This window comes from Pseudophryne corroboree, chromosome 7 (assembly GCF_028390025.1).
Source record: "Pseudophryne corroboree isolate aPseCor3 chromosome 7, aPseCor3.hap2, whole genome shotgun sequence".
NCBI lineage: Eukaryota > Metazoa > Chordata > Amphibia > Anura > Myobatrachidae > Pseudophryne > Pseudophryne corroboree.
The window spans coordinates 440,550,620-440,559,980 of record NC_086450.1 but is presented as its reverse complement, the minus strand read 5'-3'; the positions used below and the strand labels follow the sequence as shown (position 1 = coordinate 440,559,980).

Below are 9,361 nucleotides of genomic sequence, written 5' to 3'. Positions count from 1 at the left end.
GGCCTCTACCACTTTCCTAAGAATCTTAAATTTAAAGAACGCAAAGCATTACAAGAACTGGAAACCTGGCATGACGTAATTTTTAAACCATCTGATAAAGGCGGTAACATTGTGATTTGGCCACGAGAAATGTATATCGCTGAGGCTCACCGTCAACTCCTTAATACCTCCTGTTATCAAAAACTTCTCAACGATCCTACCACAAGATTTTCGACTGCCTATAACCTAATAATACAACGGGCAACAACAAATGGCACAATTTCTAGATCTGAACAGAAATATCTAACTACACAGAATCCGAGAACACCAACCTTTTACTTACTTCCGAAGATACATAAGGATGCCTCTACACCGCCTGGAAGACCAATTATGTCTGGAAATGGGGGCCTCCTGGAACAACCGAGTTGGTTCCTTGATCTTCACCTCCGTGACTATGTCCTTGCCTTACCTTCTTATCTGCAGGACACAGCAGATTTGCTACGTAAAATCCATAATGTACATTGTGGAGACAATCTTTTATTGGTAACCCTGGATGTAGAATCCCTTTATTCAAGCATTAATCACCATCAGGGAATCACAGCGGTCAAGCATTATCTAGACCAAGGAGGAGCCAATGATTTCTCGGATTTTCTTCTAACGTTACTGGATTTTGTCCTGTCCAGGAACTATTTCGTGTTCCAGGATCAATTTTTTCTCCAAATAAGGGGAACAGCCATGGGCGCAGCATGCGCCCCAACGTATGCCAACCTGTTTTTGGGGTGGTGGGAGCACTTCCACGTCTTTAACTTCGCAAATGAGAAATATACCTCGCACGTGGACTTGTGGCTGAGGTATATTGATGACGTGTTCATTATCTGGAATGGAGATAAGGAACTCTTAATGGAATTTATCGCATTATTGAATACCAACGATTTGAACATCAAGCTGACTCATACCATCAGCCCCAAACAGGTTCCCTTTCTTGATTTGAACATTTACAGGTCACATACGGGGTATCTAGAAACAGAGCTATACAGAAAGGAGACTGCAACTAACAGTCTCCTTTTTCAAACTAGCTCTCATTTCCCGCCTACCATTGAGAACATACCCAAAGGAGAATACCTCAGACTCCGACGTAACTGCTCTGAGGATCATATTTTTCAAATCAAGAGCTGGGAACTTACCAATCGCCTCCTTGCCCGAGGCTACAGTAAACGATCATTAAAAAGAGCTTACCAGTCCACCATTTCAGTCAAGAGAGAGCAACTTATTTTCAGGACTAACCAGACAACTTCAGAAGATACAGATCCTATCAGATTTATAGGAACTTTCTGTCCGGAGTGGAGAATGCTTAAAGATGCTATAACCAAACATATTCCCATACTCCATATGGATCCAGATTTATCATCTGCTGTGGGCCCTTCCATACAAATGAGCTGGCGTAGATCAAAAAACATCAAAGATCGATTAGTTCGGAGTCATCTATTGCCCACAATACCTAAGAAGCCGGCCACAACAGGTTCCTTTCCGTGTGGCCAATGTAAAGCCTGTACACATATATTCCGAACCAATGTGGTCACAGACAAGTATGGACAACCAACCACAATACCACATTTTTTCAACTGTAACACTCAAGCGGTAATTTACTGCATTACTTGCAGCTGTAATATGAAATATGTCGGCATGACCTCACGAAAATTGAAAGAGAGGGTCCTAGAACATCTGGGCAATATTCGCAATGCATCCAAAGATCTGGCACGCATGAGACAACTCACTACGGTTGCCAGACATTTTCACTTTCAACACAAAGGTCTGATGAAAGATCTCAAAGTTTTTGGCTTGGATCGTATTCATTTGGGTATACGAGGAGGCGACATGACCAAGGAATTATACAAAAAAGAGAGCGAATGGATTTTTCGCCTTGGTACCCTAAGACCCGATGGTCTGAATGAAAATATTAATTATGGTGCCTTTTTATAAAACACCCACAAATATACCCATTAATTAGCTATTTATTATTTATTCATTTACTCCCTGCTACTCCACTCATCTCCCACTTATCAGCAGACCCATCCCACATCCGTCACAACCTATACTACAATTAATATTCCCAATTTACCAATCCCCCACTCCCCACCATCCCTGTCACCTTACCTACCCTCACAACCACTCCCAGTATCACATCACCCAGCTTTGCATACACTCACTTAGTTTTCCCACCCAGTAACACATGTGCATCACACTCAGATCCCCCCAGTTATAGGGGGGCTTCCCCAACACGTGAGATCCCATTCACTATCAATCCCCAAATCCGTAATAGACCTCATACACAGTTCACCTTATCCACCACTTGCACATCATTCTCCTTCACCCCATTCCACCACATCACCATGCCACCAAGCACGTCCCTGTGACCATATCACCACAGTCACAACCGTGTTTCTTTACATAATGTTCATTTCATATCGTTATAATATTTTTTATTTATTTTACTTTTATATTTAATTTATTTTATTTTATTTATTTTTAATCTTCTTTTACTTTCATTCTTATTCCTATTTTCATTCTTATTTTATTAATATATTTATATTTATATTTATTTTCATTTTCATTTTCATTTTGATTTTTATATTTACTTTGATTCTTATTTTCCTTTTGATTATACTATTCCAGTATCATTTATCCACCATATTTGTCTACGGTACCCTACAATTAGTAATATTACAGGATATCTCACGTCTATATCCTCTCATATCACACAATTCTCATGTTGTAGCTGAAATAGATGTTATTCAACACCACACAACTTAACATGCATATCATTCATAAAACAAGTCGCCACCTCGCGCGCCTTAGGTACCATGGCAACAGAGAGCCTCCCACTTGAACTATTGGTATACCCTTTTACAATATGGCGCCATCTCATCACATCAGTACAATGACGTCAGGTAGGCTCTTCTTTTCTTCCCCCTCTTCCTTTGCGCATACTCATCAGCGCACTTTTTCCTTTTTGATCATGTTCCGATTTACGTGCCGTAGACGTTATTACGATAGGGACCTCCCTGCGTGCACACTCACCAGCGCCTCTCTCCCCACGTGACCAGGCTCCGGTCATGTGCCACTGACGTCAGCCGCGAAGGTATATCACGTGCTGCTGACGTCAGCCGGTAAGCGCCGGCAACACGCTCCTACAGTTGTCTGTGACTAGTGAGCAACTTCCGATTGGCTTCTACCCTAATTGACAGGGCCTTTTAAACCTCACATTCAGACAGGAAACACGAGATCCCGGAAGTGAACAAGCCCAGCGGGCGAAACGCGTTTTCCACAGGATCCAAACAGGAGATTCTTTCATGGATGTTTACTGATTACCAGAGGCTCCCGGAATTTGATATCCACACATTATGAGTATCAAACTTGGCTATTTTTAACCTTATATATGTTAAGCTTAACCATGCTAAAGAGACGTAGTAATCTCAATCTGGGGGATTTCCCACCTACTGCATAGTTTATCATTTTTTGCATGTAAAGGGCCATTAACATAGTATACCAGTCGGGATCAATAAGGTGTGCATTGCACTGCTTTCTTATCATCAGTGAATCTGTATTATTTCTCCACAGGTTCCCATGCACATAGCATATCTGACATCATTATATACAATTTAGAAATCTACTTTAATATGCTTCAGACATCATGCAAACTTTGTGCAAAAACAGTGAATTCATACCACTGCACTCCTAGGTGCTTATGCACATGACATATCTGGTTCCAGTTTTCATAGGAACCACCCACTTACTTTTTGTGCTTTTGAATGACATGTCAATTTTTTCCATATATAGAGACATCAGGTGTTTTTTCTTTTTTCGGTCAACTTATCTGTGACCATCAACACAATTTGATCAGTATTTTTATTCTCTTATTCTCTCATTCCTCTCTGACATTCTTCACTGACCCAGCCCTTTTCTGTGGACTCTCATCCGCGATCCAGGGTGTATCACTGGCCAATTGGCAGATGAGTCACCTCGCCTAACGTGGAAAGCAGATCCACACATTTTCCGGACCCCTTTTCTTTCCTACATTCTTACCCACCTTTCTTATATAGGTGCACTCTCATTGGTAGATAGCCTCTCTACTATCATACCACGCTGTTAATGCCCGATCTCGTCCGATCTTGGAAGCTAAGCAGCGTTGGGCCAGGTCAGTACCTGAAAGGAGACTTTTTGGGAATACCTGGTGTTGTAGAGAAGGACACTATTCCCCTTCATCTGAAGGGTGGACACCAACAGCAGGATCACCACTTTTTCACTTCCCTCCCCCCCGTTCCCTCCCCCTCTGTCCCCTCCCACACACCCCCCTTTTTCCTTTTCATCATCCTTTTACCCTTTTTCTTCTTTACCCATCACGGCTATTTTTTCAATATGCTCTAAAAATGTCTAAGATATGTCGTTAAATTTGTGACCTAGGTATACCCGGTGATCAGTAATTTGTCCGACATTGACCCCCTCAGTGGTCTTTCAAAGACATAATATTGGATCTCCCTGTTTTCAGTAACACAGAATTTCTGTGCTGGTCAGGAGAAACGGTTGCTAGACTATCAAGTGTCTGTAACCTTTCTAATTTATTTTGTGTGATTACCGAGACCAGAACATTTCCCTTCCTTTTGCCTATTATCTTTATTTTTTCCAATAAAGATAAATATATAATAAATATAATAAATAAATTATTCATCAACTAATTACAAAAAACGTTTTGATCATAGTGGGATATTAATAGTTTTTAATTAATCATTCAATAAATATTGTTTTTATATTTTTCAACTCATATCCGAAGAATTTTCTTTGATTTCTTCTTTTTTTCAAGAGTGCGCCCACACAAGAGCTTTCTTTCTCTCCTTTTGTATGTACAGATACCTCCTAGCTCTGGGCGCACCGCCAATAAGGACTATAATTGAAAAGTTGTTTTCTTTTCCAATACTTGTCCATTTTGGCTTCTCTCTATCCCATTATAAATGACACCGGTGCCAGGTCTTTCTTTCCCTTGCTACGCACAGACTGCACAGACTGGAAAAATCATTAGATGGTGAGTGAGTTGAGATTGGATTTGCAGATGTCCGCTGTCTGGCAAAGTTTTTGCATGGCATACACATGCATCCTCACACTTTTCACGGGGCGGGTTTTCAGTCTTTATGGTTGGCGGCTATCTGATTGCAGACCACTGTAAAAATGTAGAGGAGCGATCAGGTCTAAATTAGGCCCAGTGGGGCAGATGTATCTAGCTTGGAGAAGGCATAAGGAAGTGATAAAGCAGTGATAAGTACAAGGTGATAAATGCACCAGCCAATCAGCTCCTAACTGGTAATTTACATATTGGAGCTGATTGGCTGGTGCGTTACCACCTTGCAATTATCACTGATTTATAATTTCCTTATGCCTTCTACAGGTTAATACATCTGCCCCAATGTCTGTTACTTTAAGTCTGTCTGGCATCAGTGCAGCCAGTAATGAGGGAATTGGGATGGCCAGCAGCTTAGTGAGACACAGATAGAATAAGTACAGTACAGAGTGTCTATGACTGAGTTTCGTTCCCTTTTTGCAGCTCAGATGTGATGTAGTGTCCTGATTACATTACCACATGGCAAACACTTTTTACAGTCAGCAGCCAATTCAGCACTATGTTGGTGGACAGCTCCAGTCTTGTGCCTCCTTCTCCACTGTCAGCCTTAATGGTGAGAGGATGATCTCCTCCTTCTCTACTGTTTCCCCCCTCAGTAAGTGCTGCCTCTCCTATGGTATAGGTCTTTATTTTTGTCCAGAAGGTCCACAGTACTCCTGCCCTGCTCCTGCCTCAGGTACCTCACCATAATCCCTACTGACACTGGCTTCTAAATGTCACTTGCCTTTTCACACTCATCCCCCTGTGCAACTGTAGAGGCTGCTGGGAATTGTGGTCTGCCTGTGTATTGACATGCACATGCGTTATAGTGCAATGCACAGTGTCAGCCATAATACCTTGCATAGCGGAGTATTACATGTTGGCATTTTAGTTCTCTACTTTATCTCTCTCTGAGATTTGATACGCATGATGCATGGGGCACTGGCTGGTTTGAAGTAAAGAGGGTCTGTTCTGGTAAGTCTGATCAAGTTTATCAGCCAAAATGGTTTCCAAAGTTGCAAAATATTTGGTTATTTGACTGTAGTGCATGTACTATCAGATGCATAAATATTCTAGGGTTGTCTTACCATCACCGTGGGGTAGGGCAGGATTAACAATGGTGCTTATGGTCATTCTGGAAGTGGAAGTGGTAGTGGTTGGTGTCTTGGTAGTAGTCCTGGTAGTAGTCATTGTGGAGGTCATGGTGGTGGTTCTGGTGGTTGTAGGAGTTGTTGTGATGGGTTGGGTTTCTAAAAAGAGATTGGTTGGTGACAGGTACAATGCAGGTGTTTAAGTAAATAGTCTAAATCTATAGAGACGCCTCTATGTGGGCAGGCAGTGTCCACATCACGTGACAGCACAGTGCTCATTGGTCACTTACAGCTATGTTACATTTGTGACAGCCATCTGTAAAATGAAACGCAATTATAAATTTTAGCCAACGTATTTTAACAATTGTGCTGAAGTAAAACTGATATCTACATCTACAACCCCCGTCATTAACGGTCCACCTGAACTACAACCCCTGTCTTTATCTGTCCATCTAACCTACAACCCCCATCATTATCTGTCCATCTGACCTACAACCCCCGTCATTATCTGTCCATCTGAACTACAACCCCCGTCATTATCTGTCCATCTGACCTACAACCCCCATCATTATCTGTCCATCTGACCTACAACCCCCGTCATTATCTGCCTTTAGCAGAGAAATATTGACGAAAATTAAGGTTAATAATCTAATATGCTAATCAGAGGCTCAGGGCCTTATTTAGAGTTTGCTTTTAGTAACAGTACATGAGCCCTCATACGCAACTCTGAGCAGCTACCAGTGAGTCGTCCACATGACAGCTGTATCTCCACATGTGGCTTAGTGGGTGTATCTGGGCAGGATAAGTGTCCCCTGAGTGCATCACACAGAGATCTGTCTGATGTCACATGGATCACTGGGGCCAAGTATAGGGATGATGCAAATGCACGCTGATGGCTACTGTCACAAAGGGGAGCACAGGGGTGGTGCAGCTCTAAATACTGGTGGAGATCTGTAGTTATTTCCAAGCACGCATTGCGGCACAGATGCGGCCATATCAACCAATTTGTGTCTTTAGTCACTGCTCTATGCTTTAATCCTCACATCTAGTCGCTCACCCAGTTCTGTCTCCTTTCTTACCAAAACTCCTATCTGACCTCTCATCATCTCCCGCCTTGACTACTGCCACCTCATACTGTATTGAATTCTCACCTATCTATCCCCAATCTATTTTAAATGACAGAAAACTTGTCATCCTCTCTCGCCACTGCACACATGCTGTGTATCCCGACACTTTCTTACTGCGTCCCCAAGAATACAGTTCCATTTACTCACCCTCATATACAAATCCTTAAACAACTCCTCATATATATATATATATATATATATATATATATATATATATATATATCAAATCACACCTCAAATACTGTGCCAGTTGCCTTCCCAGATCCACCTCTAATCTGCGCCCCTGGTAACCACCTCTCATCCCTGCCTTCAGGACTTCTCCCGAGCTGCTACACTCATGGAACTCACTACCTCAACCATTCAGACTCTCCAACAGCCATCAAATTGAAACCCTCCTTGAAAACCCATCTCTTTATTAGAGCTTACTAACTACATTTGTATATATTCACAACTATCCCAGTCTGCACCCTGAGCCAAATCCCCTCCTCTCCTCTCAACTGGACCCAGTTTTTTCAGGGCTGGGTTAAGCTTTGAAGATACTGTAAAAGTGGTATCGCGCCCCACTGGGAAAATTCTGTGTATTGTAAATACAATGCATATTAATGTTGCACACATAGACAATAAAATATCAGCTCCCCAGCAACAAAATGGGCAAAGGTCCTACTCAGCCACAATGTATATATACTGGAATCCCATTGTAAGTTTTCACACCTGCAATAAATGGGGAAGCAGTTAGTTTCCCGGCTGTCGGGATCATGGCGGTAAGGATACAGACGCCGGAATCCTGACAGCCAAGGGAAACCCGACAGTCGGAATCCCAATGGGGACCTGAATTCCTACTCAGGGGGTGGGGTGGGGGGGTGGTCCACGCCACCCCCGACGGGGGATAAATTAGTGTGGTCCGAAGTGTGGTGAGCGCAGTAAGCCCTTGAGGGGACACACTGCGCTCGCTGTCAGGATCCCGCTGTTGGGATGCTGTGTCCGCTTAATGGATTGGTGGGGTTCCACAAACTCATAGAGAGTGGTATAGGAGCACAGAGAAGGGTATAATCCTGTCTTGGAGACCAGACAGGAGGCCTGCATCTTCTGAGGAAGAGCAACCACTCCCCCAACAGGGGACGCAATATTCACCACGGTACATGGGCAGGGCCCCAGGTGCTTGGCTGAAACCCCCTTTCAAGTACCAGTACCCCAAGATTTGTAATGGTGGGATCTGGTGTGTACAATGATAATTGGCTAATGAGTACTAATTTTCTATTCAGAATATGGTCCCTATATTTTCCAAACTGAAATGTTGTCAATGGTTTATCATTAATAAATTATGTTGATTCCTGTTCTATTAAATTATGTTTCCTTGTGAATTAATAGGCCGTACTTAAATGTCCCTGAGTGTTATGGAGATGCAGGGGTGGGAGGGGCCATGAATTGCTATTCTACAAATGAACATGTAACCCTTGGTTACGTATAATATGGGTATATTATGCACTACTAGACTATCAGTGTACTGTGCCTCCACCCAAGCTCAATTTAAGTTTTAAGTACTTTACTTTACTGGGCTAGCTTGGGATAGCCAATATTATTTTTACCTATTCCCTATGCTAAATAAATTATCCACACTCCATTTATTAGTGTTTTTAAATAAGTGCGATAACATTTAATTAGAATAAAGTAATGTAATATCACATGGATGGAGATATAACAATACTGTATAATACAATTTGTAAATCACACCATCCCTCTAATCCTACCCTCCAGGCCTATACAGTTTCACCTGCATGCAATACAAAAATTACCTTTACCTTCACCTTTGAGGTAGCTACCTGAATTCACCTTTGATTATAATAAAAATTTGAATAATCTGAGGTGAATGGCCGGGTTCTAAGATTTAAATGTCATGCATGACACACCCGCTTAATAAACATACATTAATGTATACCTTAAGGGCTATTATGTAAAATACAATCTTTACTTAGGACCAAATACACTTTCATATAGGTGCTGCAGACGCCAAAATA

General features: G+C 42.0%; 1 pseudogene; it reads left to right on the top strand.

Annotated features, from left to right (window-relative positions):
• The first annotated feature begins 4,104 nt into the window (after positions 1 to 4,104).
• Positions 4,105 to 4,222, top strand: LOC134945996 (5S ribosomal RNA; annotated as a pseudogene).
• The last annotated feature ends 5,139 nt before the right edge of the window (positions 4,223 to 9,361 follow it).